The 21,829-nt window shown below is 38.4% G+C and overlaps 1 protein-coding gene across 3 annotated transcripts in view; it reads right to left on the bottom strand.

Annotated features, from left to right (window-relative positions):
- SOCS5 (suppressor of cytokine signaling 5) overlaps window positions 1–21,829 on the bottom strand; it is a 34,426-nt gene that overhangs the window by 9,257 nt on the left and 3,340 nt on the right. For all 3 annotated transcript variants that reach the window (XM_068185547.1, XM_068185546.1, XM_068185548.1), the window contains exon 2: window positions 910–1,001. The gene's annotated coding sequence lies outside the window, so the exon portion shown is untranslated. The remainder of the gene's footprint in view (window positions 1–909; window positions 1,002–21,829) is intronic.

The raw sequence follows: 21,829 nt of genomic DNA on the forward strand, positions 1-21,829 counted from the left end.
GAGCTGGGGAAAAGGGGAGAATCAGGCCTCCAGCCTCTGAAGGTTACTGGCACAAGTTACCTACAACACAATGCTAAAGGACAATTTGCACAACACTGACATGGTTAAGGAGGCAGACACTTGAAGAGCAATGTTACACATAGAAGATGCTACACAGTTCCATGTATACATAAAGACTGTAAACAAATGAGCAAAGAATGTCTTCCTGAATAAAATAAAAAATCCTTAAATTGTTTTTCTTTCTGGAGTTGTCTGGATCAAGCTGGGGAAATTCTAGGAGCAGGAGAACTACTAAAGCCAGACCAGACACAAATTTGCAGGAATCCCCCAATATGTATCATGTCATTGCAATGATCATAGCTGTTTGTGGTGTCTCAGAATACCCATGCTGACCATGAAGGAGTACGTGTCTGCTGGCTGCCAGCTTGTCAACAAAATATATATAAAGTTGACTTCTACGCTTTCGTCTCAAGTTTTAAGTTTTTTAATCTCTTCCTAGTCAGAGAGATGTTTAAAATTTTCGGGAAGAGAAAAGAATGAGATACTATATAAACTCCATTCCCTTGGCTAGTCAGGTGAGAAAATGTACACATTTTGTGACAATGAATTGGAATTACTTTTCTATCCAAACAATCACATGCTATTCAGTGGTGTCTTTTATTCTGAAATTGCTCTTTATTGCTCTTCCTTTGCACTACTAGTCTAAAATGTCTTAAGACTGTTAGACAGGTGGAAAGTTCTCTTCATATGCCCAGAAAGCTTCAAGAACAAATAAAAATAAAAACCAACAAAACACTCCACCCACAACCCCCCAGCATACTGGCTTGACAGACTGTACTTTTCAGAAGTTAAACTTAAAAGGTTAAGTACTTTTTGTCACACTCAAGAGAATAAAGATACCTTTCTTACCCAGAAAAGCAAATGAGTCACTGTGTCTTGTCTTGAGAGTATACCTCAACATGAACTTGCTAGATTCCTTCTTTGACTTGTGGACATGTTTACTACAAAGGGAAAAGCAGAAATTTTGTTAATAGTTAGACTACCTTTACATTTAGACATTTATTGTTAATCATGGAGATCAAAGGGATATTTTAATATTTATTGCTGAAATGTGCCTGCATAACTGCCTGCTCTTTATATATTTTTAATGCATATTAACGCAAACAAAAAGCTTCACAGAACTTGCGTTTTCTATACATTAACAACATTCAAGTACAGTCATGGGGAGGAATGTGAAATAAACCTTTTGACAACCAAGAGCAAAGCCACAGTATCTGGATCACTGAAGTGCCAGGCACAATGGGTATAATCAAGCCTATGAAATGGTTTCCCCACATTTTGGTCTCAAGTTGTGGTTGGCAGTGCTGTCAGATCACCACATACTGTCTCTCCTTGTTTCCAGCTGCTACATCACATCAAAAGGCAGCTAAAAATACACACTTTTCTAATATTACTTTTCCAGGTAAGTAATTGCTGTACTCTCCACAAGGATGTTATATGATTGTGAAGCAAGAGCAATAAGAACCATGATTCTGAAAATGGTAAAGTGGAATACAAGACAAGTTCTTTATTAAAAGAGTAGGTCAGCACTTCCCTAAAATAATTATCATTGTTTTTCAGAAATCCAAGAAGAGTTGAGGGATTTTATATGCTCACACCACTGTCAGAAATCTAACAGTAATAGAAGAGAATAATTTGCTTCTCCGTGCTAGATCCAAGCCCAGGAAAGCAGTAAGAGTTAACAGAAAACATTGGGAACTTATATTAAAGCTTTACACATAGAACAAGAAGAAAAATATTGAAATGTGATACACATGTACTTGAATGAAAAGCTACAGGGTTGAGCAATCACTAGGTGGATATTCAGAGTTAATATTCCTAGGTAGAAACTCCAGAGCAATGGCAGAAAAGTCCAAGTATTACAAGTTTCCATTCACCTCTGGGAGTGCTAAAATTCCTGAAACATTTTTAAAGTTAGGCCACACAATTGCTATTGAGATTCCATAAAAGTAACCTTTTCAGAGAGCAACAGAGTGACAAGTACAAAGTATTTATACCACATGAAGATCAAAGCACAAGTACAGTTCTTCTGCAACTGTAACATTTACTCTCATTTCTTTTGTTCTGCATTATGTTCCTAGCAAGCCTACAAACACAAGACAGTCAAAACCATTAAAATTTGTTCAGTGCAAGGCCTTAACAGAGCAAATGCAAGGTAAAGTTGCTAGAATAAGGGCTATCCAACTTTAAACAAAACCTTACTTGAAACATTAGCTCATTCAGCCCTCTGAAGTTCGTCCTCATTGCAAATAAAACCAGTGATGCTGTTTTACTGGGCACAGGTGGCAAAGGGGCAGCATGCTAACCATTTTAACTCATCAAAAATTCAAAAAACCCACATGGATGCTTATCCTGAAGTGTCACGCTTAATGGTACTAGCTTTATATATCCCCCTTCTTCTCAGTTCTGCTCAGAAACATGAGCAGTCAATACACCACCTATCACATCACCACTGCCAGCCAGCTGACATGGCCTGTTGGACAAACTGCCATGTGGCTTCAGGAGGGAGTGGTTTCTTTGGGAACCAGCCTTCCCTAATGGAAAACAGTTCCTTGAATTTGGGCAAATTGTCTCAGTTAAACATCTCAGACTTGTGTTAGAATAAAAGTTGAGTCACTGGTAAAGTATTTAAAATTTAACCTAGTGATTTTAAATTAGTTTAAATCCATGTGCAACAGATGTGTGGTTTCACAGATTTCTTGTGGCAGCACTAAGCTTGACAAAAATTGTTTCTGAACTGGTTCTAAAGCCATCCCAGTTTTGCAAAGGAACACCACCAGTGGTTATTCTAGCCTAAACAGGAAATCAATTTCATTCCATCAAAATCCACAAAGTGAATTCAACCATTTGTAGATTTTCTAAGAAAAAAACCCCAATTATTTTTTCTAAGAAAAATATAAGTTCTACTGATGTTCTTAACACAATCCTTTTCAATTAAAAATTATTTCTATCTACTTTGAACCGGCATAAATTATCTTAAAAATAACAGATAATAAGCACTCTACACGGATTACAGAAGCAATGAGCAGCAACACCTTAGTGCTATATTCCCATTTGCAGTAAATTTAGACATTCCAATGCATGAAGTTTGCATGAGTGTAGCCTTTGAGTATTCTGAGTGCACAAATGCTGAGATAACAAGGAGATTTTAAGCAGTATGATAAAGCTACAGTTGCAACTTGTTTGTAATCCTAAAATACCATATATTAACAGATTACTGTGAAAACTCAGACCATTCTTACCAGAAATGTCACAAGACCTAGCCAGAGCTTTCTGCCTGTGACTTCTTAGGAACACTATTCTAAGTCAAGGCTGTGCTCTGTCTGAAAGATAATACACTCGTTTCACTCTCACAGTTCACCCAATTTAAAATTTATTCAGTATGGTTTATTATATTCAAAGTATTAACTCCTAACAAAGTACTATCTTCACAAAAGATGATAGCTGCACAAAATATGATACCCTACAGAACAGGCTCAGAGAAAAAGAACCTACAAAATTATTTGTTTTGGTATCTTTTTAAGATGATAGCTTCTAAACACTGAAAGATAACAAGGTCAAAACATAGAAGGAATACAAAACCAGACAATTCTTACAAGTCAAATCTCAGTAACCTGACAGGAGAAGGAAAAGAGAGAAGGAAAAGAGAGAAGGAAAAGAGAGAAGGAAAAGAGAGAAGGAAAAGAGAGAAGGAAAAGAGAGAAGGAAAAGAGAGAAGGAAAAGAGAGAAGGAAAAGAGAGAAGGAAAAGAGAGAAGGAAAAGAGAGAAGGAAAAGAGAGAAGGAAAAGAGAGAAGGAAAAGAGAGAAGGAAAAGAGAGAAGGAAAAGAGAGAAGGAAAAGAGAGAAGGAAAAGAGAGAAGGAAAAGAGAGAAGGAAAAGAGAGAAGGAAAAGAGAGAAGGAAAAGAGAGAAGGAAAAGAGAGAAGGAAAAGAGAGAAGGAAAAGAGAGAAGGAAAAAAGTCAGCCTCCCTGCTCCTTGCACACTGTTTAGCACAATGTTAGCTGGAGCCTATATAGGCAAACTGGCTACCACATTCCATGACCCTGGTGCACAGACTATGGAGGTACAAGCAAAAGACTGGAAGGAAACACTGCTTCTATTTGTGTCATTCCTCAAAATGATTTACTTAGCAGTGACAAAAGACTCTTATTAAAGACATTTGCTTCCATTAAGGGATGCTTATGGAAGAGGTCGCTGTCCTATCTGCACGCTGCCAAATGCCTGCTGCAGGTTCCTACTGTAGGGATGCACTGAGGGAGTTGCTCCTGTCAGTGCTCCTCAACCTTATTCAGTCAAAGTGAGGAAGGTTGGCACCCCCCTACATCTGAAGTAACCCCCTTGAGGAAGGAAGGGCAATACTAAGGATTACAAAGCAATTTCTTCCTTTCCAATGCACATTCTAGAAATAATGAATTACTACTGTAATACTAGAGACATTTCTTAAAAACAAGGAATTTGTTGGCTCAAGAGGAACCATGCATTTTTCTGCACACACAGAAATGTGCTCATTGCAGACAGCTCAAAGAGCTGATTTAGAGGCCTGGAAGGAAAAGGTGGCTGGTATTTTTTTAACTAAACAAGGTAAAGGGGCCAAGTGTCTCAAGTGCTCATGAAAGCCTTATTTGGATAAAGTACTACAGGTTTTTAACTATTAGGGTTTGATAAATTGGAAGAGCGGTTGCACAAGAAAATTAATACAAAGGTTTGAATCCCCAAACCAAAACTCAAACCTGCCAGAAAAGAGGTAAAGGATACAGAGCTACAATTCCAACAACACACAGAATTGGCCTAAGTCAGCACTGCAACCAAAAGAAATGGCATCAGCCTCTTCCTGGCCACCTGTGCTGGTGCAGGAGGTGGTCTGTACACCATATGGCTGCTCAGTCAACCAGCTCAAGGAACTGATCCAGACTAAAATGAACTCTCAGAAAAAGTCTCAATCATTTACTCCATGTCGTTTATGACTTCAGTACAAACATTCAAGTTAACACATAGGAGAAGCAGATGAGGAGGGAGGAAGCAGCAGCCAGGGCAAGACTGCTTCCTTCCACAGAAGCACTGGTTAGCTCTGCTGAAGTTATTAAGTTCTTAGATGGCTACTTTGAAAAGAAATCTCCATTCTCAGCTGTGGGGCTCTGGCTGCAAAGAAAGAGATTAGAATTCTACTTAAGATGCTGCTTTGAACACCTGCATTGAAAGTTCAGCCACTGAAAACCTTTACTTTGAAAATAAAATGCTGAGTTGGCTTGATGCATTGTGCTAAAACACAAGGAAAGCTGAAAGTTTCAAGGACTTGAGATGGCAGACTGTCAAGTCAAAGTAAAATAATGATATTTTGCCATTGTTCCAACCTTGAGTAAGAAGTAAAGTCCTCCCCCTCTTGGTGCAGATTTGCAATGAGCAAAAAGCAGTCTTAGCTTGGACAGCTGATGTTCTGCCAGTTTCTTCCCAAGCACCTATACATTGGTAACTTCAGTCCAAAAACACCGCTCCAAGACTTTGGGTTTCTAAAAGGACAATTTTGGGACTATATGTGTTCACCCTGGATTGAAAAGTACTGTATAGTTGCTACCCATTTCTTTGCTGTTCAGAAAATCTAAAATTCCTGAAGCACACAAGACATAAATAGATGAACAGAAAGTTATGGCACTGAATCAAAACTAGAGACAACTGCTTTTTAAATACTCCTTTCCCTCTACTTACACAAGTCTAGTAGGTAATAATCACCATGAGCAAAGCTGGTAGTTCTAATTATGTAAGAATCACAGAGCAAACATGAGTTTCAGATACTAAAACAGAAATAACACTATACAGATTTACCAAGAACTCCACATAGTGGTAGATTTCTATGCTAGAAACTGCAAATTCAAGTCAATGGCACACATTAATTCCAAGTCAAGAAACCTTCAAATCATTTAGGCAGCATCCTGATGGCGGCCTTGTTGCATCTTGGGGTTGGGTTCAGAGTAGGGTTTCTGATATATGTTAGTTAGCCGGTTCTGTGTACCCCTTTGTACACCCCTCTTCCCCCTGCGGTGGTCCGCTCTGGGTCAATTACCACTGGGGCTTCCCCTCGTCACTCCAGTAACCACCCCCATTCCTTCCTGAAACCTCCCTGTCAGTTACCTCATCCCAGCAACCCCACTCGCCCCGGAGCCCCATGTCTGCCCCTGTTGCGTGCATCCCCATTGGTTACCCCGGTCCACGTCACTCCCTCATAGCCTGCCCCCATTGGGCGAGGGGGGCTTCTGCTTCCCTTGGCCCGCCCCCTATAAAACCCCACTCCTTCCTTTGTTCGGGGCCATTTTGCCCACGTGGCGCTGGGGAGCAAGTTGTGCTTCTCCATCGCAGCTCCATGCAACAATAAAGCCCTCCAGCTAACCAAGCAGACAGAGTGGACAATCCCTTCCCTCTTTGCCTCGCCCCTTGCCCACAGCAGCAGAATGCGGCCAGCCCACCCTGGTGTGCAGAACGCAGAAGCGCCTGGGAGCAAGCGGCAGACCTGAGTCCTGCCAAGGAGCAGCGCCATTCCAGGCTCTCCGGAGCTGTGTGGGACTGGGGGAAAGCACACAACGCTGCAGTGGCCACTCATTGTAACATGTAAATCCAAACAAGCAATATTACATGAAAGCAGTTTTCTTTAAACTACTTCCATACATCCTAAGCAGGCAATTCAATTTCACCTTAACATTTCAAAAAACAGAAGAACAAGCATTAAGTTAGCAAGGTAAAGTACCTGCCATGAAAGGGAACTCTAGGTGATTTAGTGTAGTAATGGTTTCCATACTGCTATATTTAACTCTTCTCACAGAGAAGCTGCCACTACACTTTTTTAAAATACACATGCATAGAATAAATAGTTCCAGTCAGTGTTCAACTTAAGTACAGTAGCCCTCTTGATGACCTCCGCAAAAGCCATAACTCATAACTCATAATTTTTCTCATAACTCTGAGAAAAGTTATGGTGCTCTCCCCTAGTAGAGAAGAATTTGTTTCTACTTCTAAGAACAGTAATGAAGCGTATCCTCCTCTACAAAGTTCTAAAACATAAACAGGTATCAAATTAATAAAAAGAGTGATCTAATGGTTATTTGTATGTAATTCTTGGGACTTCTGAGTTAAGAAAAAGCATACCTTAATAGCTGTGCCTCACTAAAAGCAAAGGAAATTGGAAACAAAGTTGAAAGATGAGTCAAATCACATCCCACATCTTTGACAAGCTCAGTAAAAACATCCAATTTAATATATTTTGTAAACAGTGCATTTCATTCAATTGCAAATGGCCCATTTTCCAAACATAATCCTTCTGTTCTGGGATCAATTTATACTGCTCCTAACAGTCCTATTTCTTCTCACTACATCTTTCAAAACCTCAACAGCCTGTCTAATGCCTCTCCCTCACCACTGCAGCCATGCCCCCCATCAGCTTACAGTCCTCCTGGACACAGAGCTTTTCTCATGCACCTAGCCACTTCCCATGTGTCCTTTTAAACTGACCAAGCAAAAGATCATATTTTCCAAAACAAACTAGCTACCTGACACCTCTTATGAACTGATAAAACCAAAGTTGTACTTGTCTTTCTCTAGCAATGTATCCAGAATGGTGACCACATAAGGAAAAGCATTATTGCCATTCATGCAATTTGCAGGAAAAATAAAATAAAATAGCCCTTCCCTCAAATTTAAGTGAAATGGACCCAAAACTTCAAAAGTTTCTAAAACATAATAACTGAGAAAAGTTACAGCCCAAGCTGCTACCCAGCTACAGATATGCTTACAGAAAGTAGAACGTGGCCTGAGATGGACAGTTCTAACAACATAAACTTATAAAGTGACCTTCATAATGACTTAACTCCCAACTCACATTCTTTCATGCCAAATGTTTAGTAAGTAAATGCTATCACTACAACACCACTGGAAATCTTAAATCAGTTTCTGTACAGAACATACTTTCATAAAATAAAAAATTGAGTAACTGCAGAATGAGACCAGGTGATTTAACCTGCAAAGCATTTGGCAAGCAAGGAGTTAAAATCCTGCCTAAGACTAGCCCACAGCTGCTGTCAGCAGTCAGGCTTGTCAAGAGAAGCTCTGGGCTGTCTTGACAAGACTAATTGGCAGCAAGCACCTGGTTCCCCAGGCTGGGCCCAGGGAAGGTAAAAGAACATAAACCCTGCAAAGAAGAAGGAGAAGCAGCTGGAAGGCTGCCAGTAGGTCTAGCCTGTTTCATGTTTTCACTTTAATCCACAGGCAACTTTATCCTAGACTATACCCAGCTAGAGCTACCAGAAACATTTCAACTTCCCAGCTGAAGGAAACCTGTGCTTTGTGGTTCTGTACCAGCAAGTTCTGCCAGTGAGCACTCACCAAGCCTTGGTGTGCAGGGTCCTGCTGCAGCACAGCCAGCTGCAACATCAACACTATCACTAAATTGCAGTTGCAGTGGAAATTTCTAATGCCACCAAAAATTAGCTTAAAGGTGTTACCATAACTTTACAATTATGGATTAAATTGCCAGAAAATCTAAACTAAGACTGTTCTGGACATTCTGTACATTGAACACATAAAGCATGCACGATGACAACTTATGAACATAGCAAATTAAAATGCATCTTTAAAAAACATAAAAAAAAAAGTTTAAAAAATCCCCACCATTCTGGAAACTAGCTAGTAGGATGAATGAGGAATTTTAAGTGGGATTTCCAGAAAAGTTAAAAGACTTTAAACATATTTTGACCTCTGCTAAGAATCATGATTTCAATTAATGTGAAGCTTTCTGAAATTCTGCCCTTGTTTTTTTTTTTACATTAAAACTCAAGTAAAAAAAACCTTAAAGCATTAGCCTTGCAGGTTCAGCCCCCGAGGTAGGAAGATCTTTCTTAGGGGTAAGGGACAAAAAAAAAAAAAATCCCTTAGTTTAGCTGAGTTTGTATAACTGAACCCACGAGTGTCTAGTAATATATGAACATAACCAAAAATTTATATATGTAAAATATGTATAACATCAGTATACCTCAGAAATTTTTGTGTGCAAGATAGTGTAAGTATAAACATTAAAAAGTCAGAACTACATTTCTTCAAAGCAAATTGCTCAGCAAGTTCATTGACTATGTCTTGGCCAAGTTTCACATTTTAGGTGTTTTAGCTTGCTAGTAAGGAATTCCAACAATGCAGAGCAGCACTAAATTTCCGTATCTTAAAACCCTGGAAATTTGGAAGTGTACTTGTACATAGTCTCAGTTTGAAAAACAGTTCAATCAATAAGCATTAATGTCAAATGATGGTGCTGGGGAGAACAAAAGATTATAGTGGAACTGCTTGATAGTCAACCCACTGTTAGCAGTAGAACAAACTCACCCAAAGAGCCATAGTGTGCCACTGTGCTCTTACCTGAGCACACCAAATGAACAATTGCAAAATTCCTTTAACTGCTCATGATACTAAACAGTACCAATACAATGATCTATTAACAATATCTAAAAAGAAAAAACCTCGGGATAATGAGATTGTAAGTTACTGTGTTTAGAGGTACTGCTCTAGCAATAACAAAAGAATGTTTCTCTGCCTGACAGAAAAGGGTCCAGCCTTTTGCAACAACTGCCCTCCATTTGTTTTCAAAGACTACTAATGAGTAATCTAGAAGCTCTCTTGGTCTCTATTCATGAGCTTCATGACCCAGTGTTTAAAAAAAAAAAAAAAAAAAAAAACCAAATAAAAACACCTAACCAAAAAATCTCACCCCAAAACCAAAACCCACACCACACTTTCCTTGTGCCATGCAAAACAGGAGTGCCCATGATTCAAAACATAGGATCAAGATGTAGCATAAAAGCTTCAAGTAATATCTAACCCTTCACATAGTCAGAAATGTAAGACTATGACTAAATGCACAGGATATGCATTACAGAGACTGAACAAACACTGATAAGAAAATCAGGTCTTTCCTAGTAAGAGCATCAGTTGCCTCAGTCCATTACAACTGAGGTGCTAACTAGATTATTACGCTACTATATTATTTTCAAGGTGCTAGACTCCATTGCATAGGAAGATGAAACAGGATAGCAAGATGGTCAATATGTAGCTACATCTTTCTTCTTGGTTTTACATAAAGGAATCAGTTAAATAAAAACTATTTTAATGAAATGCTCATTCTAGCAAAGAAGCACCTGTGCATGTTATGTAGGTAAGGCCCCACAGGATGAGAATTTTCTAAGAAAAATATACGTATTTGGTTAGCTCCTAAATTCTTCTCAAAATAAAATATATAAATCCTTTGTCTTTTGAAATCATCTATCCAATCCAAAAGCTGACTCCAGTTATCACTAAAGGATTATTGTAGCAAGACCCTAGCCATGAATCACTAATCCACTGATTAGCTACTGGGCATTCCTATTAATCAATAGGCAAATAGCCTATCTAAGAAGACAGCTCACTAACCTGTGATACCACTTGAATACCTACACAGCAGCTCATTCAGTATTAGAAAGCTGCTTGGTATCCAAGGGCTCCTATCTGATGTACAGGAATATAAGTTACAGGCTGCAGGAACTGACTAGAAAAATTAATCTTTACAACACCATTGCCAGCTGCATGAAACTAATAAAACCAGTAATGCTCTTTTGTCCTGTGAAAGCAGAGACTCAGTTGTATGAATGGCTTACCCTGCTTGAGCAATGAGCTTGGACCAGATCATCCACTGCAGACCCTTCCTTCTAACCTTACCTATTCTGGGATTCTGTAATGGTTTAAGAGGCTGCATTTCATGCAGTCTGCAGCACCACAGAAAACTGAGCAAACCTAAATGAATGATTACTGAGTGACAGACTTGTCAGAGAGCAGTTATTTAAGAGTACAGATCTTTCTAGGTTGTTCCTCATGAACAGAATTTAGCCATAGGGCACCCTAAGGGTGATAGTCTATTATAATTAATCTACCACTGCTTTGCTCCTATTAAAAGGGATATTCTTGCTTCGCTCTCATCCCTTTGCATCAGTTCCAACATTCATCTGACCTCCATTTTCACCATAAGCTAAATGATGTAAGCACCAGACAGACAAGCAGCACTTCAATGAGGAAAAAGAAGCCAGAAGAGACAAGTGATAGCATGGAGGTAGGAGAATTTCCAGTCTTATGCAAAGAGAGGAAGGGAAAAGAATCTTGTCTACCAGCAGCAGTGAGCCATTAATGCTGGTTTAGCCATTTCTGTGAGACCTACTCCTTAATGTTAACCCAGATTCTCCTTACAACCTGAAACATGTTTTACTAAATGAAAGATTAAATCAAAGTCTTAATTGCAAAGCAAAACCTAAAATTTAACTTCAAGACTAACTCTCATCTAAAAAAACACTGTACCCTTCAGAAGATCAGGACTTGTAACACAGTTAACAGGGAAAACTATTAATATATAGAAATATAAGAAATATTCACCTTTATTTTTTCCAAAAGGTGGTTCAACTGCTACTTGAAAGACCAGACATTTTCCCATATTTTTATAAAGCACAGGAACATTTTAAGAGCACAGGAACAACCTGTTCAATAAATGAGTTCAGAAAGTTGGGGGGGCGGGGGGGGGGGAAGAAAAGCCCAGAACACTGCCTAATGTTCTAATGTTTGACTGTACACAAGGCTACAAAATTCTGATTGTACTGGCACACAGACATACAAAATTAACTTGCAGGTAACTTAAAATCTGTCATGATTTGAAGAAAAATTATTTATCTTCATAAGAATTCTGATAAGCAGCCAGACTGGAACATTCTTTCAGCAAAATCTGTTTGCTCCTATATGGAACGAACATGGAAAAGAAAACACCTGATCCAGCAGGTAACAACGTCCGGAGAAGTTCACACTGCCACAGTGGGCTCTGCTGCTGGTTTAGAGAAAGCACAGCAATGAAACTCAGGTGAAGTTCTCTCACACAGCTGCAAGCATCTACATAATTGACACAGATTTTGCTACAGGGGAAATGCATTTGAAAAAAGAAACTTTCAGCTGTACTGTGTCAACAGGCAAGGCCATCTTTCTTAAAGTTTAAACTAGTCACCTTAAAAAGCGCAAAGAAAGTCAGTCTATTTGGTGGCCCTTAAGTCTTTTCCCAATAGGAGGGACATGCTTCTGGAAATATTTTTTTCTCTTTTTCCTTTTTAAAAATTAATTTATTTACTACTCTTATCTAATGCTTCCCATCATCAGATACATTCAATTGCTTTCTGTAGCTTTCTGATTTGGTCAGAATTTCATAATTTTGTTCTTTAAAGTCTAAGTTGTTGTAGGAAAAATGTCCAAAAAAGTTACATTTTGAACATCTTTAAAAAGCCACCTCCTCATTTTATAAATTCAGGAAGTGCCAGCCTCTGTGCTGAGTATCTTCTGCTATCCTTACAAAAGTTCAGACGAACTTGGTCCAGTTTGGAACTCCTAAAGAAAAATACCTTGAGGTTCATTATTCTAGTAGTCTTTTGAGATTTTATCTGTGAAGGTCTCTGAAGAATCATACTGAGCTTTTTTTGCCTGTCACAGCAATCAGTCCTGACCAAATGCATGTACCCTGTGTGTGGGAATTGACTGAGCACCCTCCCTACAACCACAGCTACATGAGTGTGATGAATGACATCCTTGTTATGCTCAGAAGTAACAAAGGTATTCAGATACAGAAGAAGCCAAGCTTTAGCCCAGTATGGATACCTCAACTCCTCTTGAGTCTTAACAAAAAGTCACAGTCAAAATACTGGTGCTGGCAAGAGTCCAGAGATACTGCAGAGCCGATGGGACAGGAAAGGAGGAGGAACAAGGGCATGATTCTGGAGCTGACACATGTCAGGGCTGTCTCAGAGATTTCCCAGCTGGCCTTGTGCCATAGGACTACCCTCAATCCCCTGATTAACTTGGGACAATTCTGGCTCCCATGCTCTGCACAGCTTATTGCAGCCCAGAAATGTACTTGAAAGAAAAATCCTGCTGAGCATACAGAATGCAGACCGTCTCCAGGGTACCCCACAAAAAACAAAACAAAAAACTGTCATGTCCAGATCAGAAATTTTCAAGAAGAGAATTGGCTCAATTTTGACAGATTTTCATGTAAAATTAAAACAATACTGCTCAGCCAGAGGCTACCCACAGACAAATTTCATGTAAATGTTCCAGTTCAGAGGTGCACTATAATATTTCAAAGTAGAGACTGAAATTAAAAAAATGGCACAATTATACTAGCTCTGTTTCTGAAAACAGATGAAGAATTTTGGCAAAAAGCTTTAAACAAAATTAAACTCAAGGCAAAGAAAAGGCTTAAAGTATTTTGGTTCAGGAGATTAGAGATCAGGAAAGTTATAAATGATTGAATATACCATCTCTTAAAATTTTTCCAACACTTCCTATTATCTATGGAAGAAACAGATGAAGGAAGAACATCACTGGGAACAATGACTTTGTGTGAACTCCCATTTTCACTTAAGCAGCAATGCTCTTTGTTACAGAAGTTTACAGCTGCATAACAAAATAGGATGCTTTGTCAATGATACAAAATCAAACCATTCAAATTGTCCATTCTGACTCTGCAAACTGCTGGGTGAACAGCTGGACACTCTAAGAGTTATCTGTGTGATGACCAATGTCAGGTTCAGTGAAATGACAGCACAGGATGGAGCCAGCAAACACAAATAAAATATGATACTATCTTCCTTCCTAAAAATTCCAATTGCTTGTTTACTCATTGTCATCAGGTAACATTAACACTCTATACCATCTTATTTTTTCCTGAAAAAATCTGAAGGTAAATCAGAGTGGCCTTTGCAAGCCTCAGAGACAGACTCAACTGGAAGACTTCAGAGCCTTGATCTCAAACAATGTCATGCTCCATCCTAAGAGAGTGAACAAGTGAAGCAACATGGGCATATACAAAGACAATATTCTCTGTCAGTTAATACTGACAGTAGAGGACTTTTAGGCCTACAGTAAACAGGAGCTAAGTACATAAGGATAAGATAAGCCCCTCAAATAGTCTCAAGAGGGGAAAAAACCCACCTCAACTGTAAGAAAATACACAAGGAGAGTTTTTCCTTCACTCTTCTGATTCTCTTACAAGCAGTCCCGGACATTCTATTTAAATTCCAATCATATATAAGTAAAACCAGAAACAGCCATGTCCATTAACTCTTCACATCCAGTTACCATTGTTCAACTCCTACTATGGGCAATTGTAAGCTATTTGAAGTAGCATGACACCAGAACTACCTGCACCCAGCCTAAAATTGCAATACCTTTGAACACAGCTACATTTGGTACAAAGTTACCTTTGTCTAAGTACTCTTTTTTGCTATTGTTGGGGATATTTTTTTTAGCTTATTTGTTCTATAGAGTAAGTTATTTCAATTGAAAGGGACCTACAATAATCACCTGCTCCAACTGTCTGACCAACTCTGGGCTGACCAAGTTAAAGCACTTTTTAACGGCAATGTCCAAACACCTCTGAAACACTGACAGGCTTGGGGCATCGACCACCTCCCTAGGGTGCCTGTTCCAGTGTTTGAAGAAATGCTTCCCAGTGTTCAGTCTGAACCTGCCCTGGAGCAGCTTTGAACCATTCCCACACATCCCATCTTGGGATCCTAGGGAGAAAAGCTCAGCACCTCCCTCTCCACTTACCTTCCTCAGGGAGCTGTAAAGAACAATGAGGTCATGCTCAGCCTCCTTTTCTCCAAACCATACAAGCCCAAAGCCCTTGGCTGCTCCTCACCAGACACTGCTTCCAGGCCTCGCACCAGCTTTGTTGCCCATCTCTGCATGCAAGGATTTAACATATTCCCACAACAGATTTCCATGGTCATATGTCCTTTCTACCTGATGACAAGGGAGGAAGATACAAAAGCAGAAATAATTATTTTACCAGACTGGCACTGTGTTACAGCCCAGGGATCGCACATAAGTTTGGTACCACAGCACCTGTGGTTGTGCTACTGCCAACACACTGCCTACTTCAGCTAGGTAAAGTGACACAGAACTTTACTTCCCTCACTTCATGATATGTTCCTTTGCTGCTGCTCCTCACAAAGGAGGCTCAAGTCTGTCTCCTTTCTGTCTACTCCCACACAACAAGCAGAGTGCATAATACACAGTTTAGCCCTGTCTACTTGACTCCTGCACATGCAGGACAGGTACGCTTGTGCAAAGCCTTGTGAGTAGCAACTTTCTACACATACTTATTTGAGCCCCAGGCTCAGCTCCTGAGTAGAGGCATCCCTTCCCTTTGGAGCTAAATACAGGGTTCAACTCCAAAATTAGTAAAAAGACAAAATACACATGCAAAGCTAAATGAGTAGGAAACAAAGATTAGGAGTACTGGGTTCAGCTACACTTAAAGGATTTGAGAAACAGTGCTATAATGGTAAGCTCACCTAGTGAGATTTTGTAATAGAGAGTTACCTCTGTACATTGACATTCTTTTCCAGATTTGGTTTTCATCACTTTCCCAAATAAAAGACCAGAAAATTTTCATACGTAGATGTATCTCTAACACCAAAATTCCTATATACAAATCACAAGGGTTTCCAACAGCAAAGACCAAGACTATTTTCCCATGCTAACAACAAACTCCTCTATGTTTGCAAAATGCTTCCCTTTGGATCATTCCTTATTGCAATACTATGATGTTTTTTTAAAAGAAAAGTGCATCCTGGGTATAAGGAAAACTTACAGTGATTAATAAAACCACAGAACTAAACATCCTTCAGAAGAGAGGCAACAGCTGAGTACTCTCACACGCTGTTGAATGACTCTAGTACGTCATCCTGCTGCCTCAGAGCACCACTGCTGCCTCTTCAGCCCCTCCAGACTGGAGGAAGGCACATAAACAAGCAAGGCAGAAGAGAAGAAGTTCTGTTAAGTATGTCATCCATGATGTCAGCATATTCTTAAATCAACAACTGCTAACTTACTGTTCTCTCTGAATTCAGAATAACTTGAAAAAAGACAGGGTACCATGCTTTAGAGATGACGACCTTACTGTTGACAGGAAGCCTGGTGGCAGTAGGCTTTAAAAATATCTCAACATCAATTTGCTTGTAAGAGTGAAAACTAAAACACTTGCAGAGAATTGCTGTCTATTTTACAGGTGAACTGTACTCCAGTAGCTTTGTCACCAAATTAAATCAGTTTTAGACTTCTTTGGGCAACAGCTCGCACTACATCTACAAATTACCTAGGTAACAGAGTTTTGAAAACCTTACTAGCACCTACTCCTATATTTGCCCTTGGCAGAAGAAAGTTTTTGACTCATTTTTATGTTCAATTAATCCACAGTCACATTCTTCAAAAAAAGACTTCTGGAAAAACTCAACTTGCTGGAAACAGTAACTGTAATTACTGACCCTCTTGAAGTCAGCCAAAATTAAATTGCAAAGTAGATTTTCTGGCATTCCAGCTATAACTTAATAGGACGAAGAAAAGCAAGTCTATGCGTAAAAGAAGAAACCAAGCCCAGCACTTGTGAGAACCCAGAAAATGAGATACAAGTGGTGAGTTTATAGGGGAAAACTGAGAATGGAGCCTGAATATTCTCCTTCTAGATTTGTACTGCATAACAAAAAGGGTAAAGCTTCTGCTTTGCTCATCTTCTGTCAAAAAAAAGCATTATTATTAAGAAGGAGAAATACAACTTTATGAAATTTCATAGTAAAGAACAAATCATAAACTGTAAATGTATGGCATTTTATCTCCTTACATAACATTATTCTCTTCTCTCTACAGTCTTCAGCTTTGTTTTACTTACTGCTCTCTGCAATTATGAACAAAGTAAAACAAAAAATCGTGGTGTCCCTGTATTTCTCAGGAAAACAGAAAACACCACTGCAGGTGTCTCATTAGGAAACTTGTGTGAAATTACACATGCCACTGTCAATGAAACTGTCAAATCAAGATTCTTTTCACTTATTACAGGCTTTCAAGTAAGTAGAAGGATTACACATTCCTCAACCATGCACAGATATACTATTAGTATGCCACATTAACTTTATTAGCATTGAGACAATTGGCTCATCATGGTGCAAAATTGATGAACATTTCATATTTGACTAATGCTTAAAAAAATATAGAATTCATGGGCTATGTAGACATTCTGCAGTTTTTGCTTCTACTGAATTATTTGCATAACAGAAAAAAAATCATAATGTGATAATTTTTGAGACTATAAGGAAGAACTTCCAGGACTAAAACCCAAATAATTTCTGTCTTAAAAACCATTTCCAAAATAAGGTGAAGATTTGCAGTTACTACTATCTATTGTCATCTATGACACTCCAGGAGAATATTTTCTACCTGCATAAGCTATTGCTGAAAAGGACTGTAAAGTTCCTATAGAGCACACTAGCAACAATGATTTCCATATGTACTTAAATATAGGTACTGTCAAAGAGATAAGCAATGGTACATTGCTAATTTTTTGCATTCTTAAAATTCTGATCAAAACTAGTTGTGAAAAAAGCTAAACATCAGTCACCAAAAAATACAACAGTGATCATAAAAAGTGGGGAAGGGACAAACCAAAAAACACTCAAAGCAAGGACGTTTCAAACTTTCAAGCTGCTTAAGAAATCAGGTTCTGGCCTGAAAGCAAGTATAAGTTCAATCAACAAAAAGTCAGTTTTTCTTGAATTATTCGGAACTACAGAACACAATTTTTTTTTCCAAAACTAGTGCCATACTGAATCTAAGTCCAAACCTTGATCTAAGATACAAGATGCCTACTACTGTTTCAGACACCAGTTGCTCTACTGGTCTGGGTCTGGACCTTAAGGCACCAAAACTTGTTTATTTTGTTCACAACTGTTGGACAAATATCAAAATAGAATTTTTTTTCAACACAGTGGTCGTCGGTCCCCTAAACCCTAGGTCCTATGCTAAGTCCTCTAACAAATGTTTCAGACCCCAAGGAATTTGAGAAAACAAAACCATATCATCTGCAGATGAGAACTGATACTGGGCAACACAAACTCTCGAGGCAAAACAGCTTCTCACAGCACAAGTATTTGAGTATTATAAAAATTAAAACTCCTGACTGATTCTCAGGTTTTATCTTTTTAGTTCCAGTAAAGGGAAACAGGAGATCATCAGATCAATCTGAAAGTCTGTGTATTAAAATAAATTTTGCTAGAATACAATTCAATAAAAATACCTCTTTAATGTAGACTACTGTGTAGATTAAGTGAACTTGGAAATAATTTAACTGAGATGAAAGAACCACTGAATACCTAAAAGCATTTAATTTGGTATTGTCATACTGGAAGACTAATTGCTAAGTTATCTTTCTCATTAAGAACAAGAAATGGATTTTCTTTCTCAAACAGATTAAGTGAATAGGGGTTAAAAAAAAAAAAAATCAGTATTTCTACAACTTTACCAGTGCACATTATGCTAAGTGTCAAGTATAAAGCCAGATTTTCTGGAAAAAAAAAAAATTCAAACCTTCTCAACTAAAGAGAACTAAGTTATAGAAAGAAACCGTCAATTACAATGTCATAACCCAGATGGGACAGAATTTGTTAATTGCCAAACCAGGCTATATGCTAATCATGTCAGCAAATACTAACAGGCAGACGACACACTCCTGAAATACAGCAACAGGATGCAACATAAGAATAGCCCTGACCATCACAGGGTACACCTAATAAAAAACCTGGCTGGCCAATACATGCTGCTCAACAGAGAATACAAGAACAGGTGAACTATTCTTTAACACAGTTGTCATATCCTCTCCCAGAGTCAGCACTCTGCAGTTCGGCATTTTTAAACCCAGAAGTAGTATTGTGTATTCTCCAAGATATACAATTAATACTTTTAATCTTATAATTTAAATCTAAATTATGACACAATCTGTTTTACGTCTGTAAGAACCAGAGCTCCTGCTGTCAAAGTTCTTGCTTCCATAAATAAGTTTACCAGATCTTAAGAAAAATAAGTATGAGGAATCTATTTGGTGGATAAACCACACACATTTCTGAAGATAAAGCTGGTTTGAGACTGAAACTTTAAATCTGACATATTCCAATCTACCATCACTGTGAAAATCTGCATTAAGGTCTCAATGTACTATGAACAATAAAATTAAAGCAAAAATCAAAGATCAGGTTTGTTGCCAAAGTTTTAGATCATATCAAATGTCCAAATGAGTTAAACAGCTGGAAGAAACCTGCCAAAATACCCAGTGAGCTACTGGCAGCAGAAACTTCACTCACTGGATTCAAGAGACTTTTCTTACATTAAAAGTGTGCCTGTATGAGACAGACTTAAGAGAGAACAAGTCACTGCAGTCTGAAGGGAAAACATAACACCATCACCCCTCTGTACCCCCACACCCTGTCACACACCCCAGAGTTGGTCTCCCTTAACCCACTACCAACTAACCCAGAGAAAAGAACAGTGTGGATTAAAAGAACTGGTTGAATAAAAATGGAGAAACTGTGTCAGAGAATCTGGGAACTTCAAGTGGGTAATAACAGAAGTGCAGTTTAAGACAGGTCAAACAGAAGCTTTATTAACTATGATCACAGTGAGAGAACATTGAGAGCATTTTTCCTGGTTCTCTGCCAAGCCATTGCTGAGACCCAAACCATACATTGTTTCAGAAAAAGGCAAGGAAAAAGCAATCCTATCAACATTAACAAAGCCAGGAACCCTACCCTGGGAGGGATGGACTCCGTAAATTTGTTGCTAAACAGGTACAATTCTAATGAGGACTCCAGCAGTAAATAACATGATAATATGAAGATGGCTCATGGTGGAGCCTACAGGAATGGCCTGGTATTATCCTATCTGAGATGCAAAGCTGGAAACAATCTGACTGCTAGCTTTTGGTTGAAAGGAATGTTCTTCGAGTAAAGATAACCCCTTAGCCAGACCTCTCAATCTTAACCATTAATGATTTTGCCACCACAACTCTTTGACAGCTTAAAAACACATTGTTACCTTCCTCTTCCAAGCTACGAGTTAAGACCACAAATGAGAAATCATACCTACCAAGTCAAAAAACACTGCAAGACACAACTCAATAGAAAGTTTAATTATTGAGCAAATTTTATATTAAAAAAAAAAAATTGATAAAATTGATGAGTTAGTGCACTAGTGGAATGATTAAAGTATCTCCTTCACAGATCCCAAATATAAAAGCTCCCCCACACCAAAGTTTAGTAATAGGTACTTTTTCCACAAGTAAATTTGTCAGTAAATCAAAAAGTGCTGCACACATCTTGCTGCAAAACCAAAAACCCAAGGTACAGAGGCAAAGTATGTAGTTTGATATAAAACCACATGTACCTAAGCAGATGAAATCCTAAGTATCAGAAGTTAAACATATCTTGGAGGTAGATGTTTCCTGTTCAAGTTCTTTTCAAGAAACAGGGTCTACTCCATTAAACAGATTCATCCTTAGCTAGGCAAGTTCCATGAAGAAAATTAAGTCAAACTGGTATAAGCACCACTACAAGCTAAATTTTTGTTACAAGAGGCCAAAAGTCTAAGAGATTATCTTGATCAGTTTTTATCAGAGCCTTGATCAATCCTAATTCATTCAACTGCAGTCCTTGAGTCTCTACTAGTCTAATGGGAATATTAGGTAGTAAGCACCAGACACTTTTTATCCCAGAATTACAATTCTTAATCCTATTATTGACATTTGAGTCCTGAGCAATGAGGACCAAGTTATTTCATTTGGGAGCCAGGCCGACTGTTGAATTACTATTAAAATTCATTCTGCTGAGGAGGAACAAAAATATATCAGATTTAGTATTGCAGAAAAATTATTTTTGATTGCTCCCATTCCACTTCAATTTTTAAGCAATATCTCAAATTTCACCTCTGTACATGTGCTCCAGTCTGAAATCACTGAAGCACTTACAAACACTGTAAAAGTTTCTGCCTCTAACAAACTGGTGCTCACTATAGGTATTCCAATACAATAGCATCTTAAGGAATGCTTCATACACCTACAACAGTAGTGAAAATATTTGTTGTAAAAACTGAGTTTACACAGAGTAGTTATGTACTGCACTGAAATTGCTATTATTCTGCTGCAACAAAAAGAAAACCAAATTCCTGACCTCTTTGAGTCTTTAACTACTGTAAAGATTCAAACTTTCACAAGAAAGGAGTATTGGTTTAAATACTTAAGTTGATAATACATAATCAAGTAGTCTTTAGCTAGCCCTGAACACACCATATATGGCTACGTAAAGAAAATACTTGAGTCCTCAAGAAGTATTACTTATCTGGGCCAGCCTCCATCTCCCCCTCCTTCTTATCCCAATCTTTCATAGATAGGCTTTAAATGTTTTGCAGCTGTCCAACATTAAGGCTGAAGAATTCAACAACCATGGCACTATAAAAACACAAGGTGAAAAGCAACTATGTTCAGGACCTGTTACAGAGCTCGAAGAGGTTCCTCACTGCAAACTTCTTCAGCAAAATCTGGATAAGGTCCTGAGAGCAGATAAACCTGTAAAATTATTCCTTCTTCCTTCCAGATAATTCTTCAAGTGAGTGCCTACCATATAACTAGTGCAGACTATGCATAACTGCATTGAGTTTTAGCCACCCTCTCTCACAGCCAAAAATATCAACCACCACCACTGCACACATTTTCGTACTGAGATTTTCAGAAGGTCTGCATAATCTTGTAACTATGAAGTCAGTGAGCCATTTCATATTTCCTGAAACTAAACTGCACATCAGATGATTCACCAATTAGTGTATTCATGAAGCTTTAAGAGCCAATCAAAATTTCAT

The sequence above is a fragment of the Anomalospiza imberbis genome, chromosome 3 (genome assembly GCF_031753505.1).
Source record: "Anomalospiza imberbis isolate Cuckoo-Finch-1a 21T00152 chromosome 3, ASM3175350v1, whole genome shotgun sequence".
NCBI lineage: Eukaryota > Metazoa > Chordata > Aves > Passeriformes > Viduidae > Anomalospiza > Anomalospiza imberbis.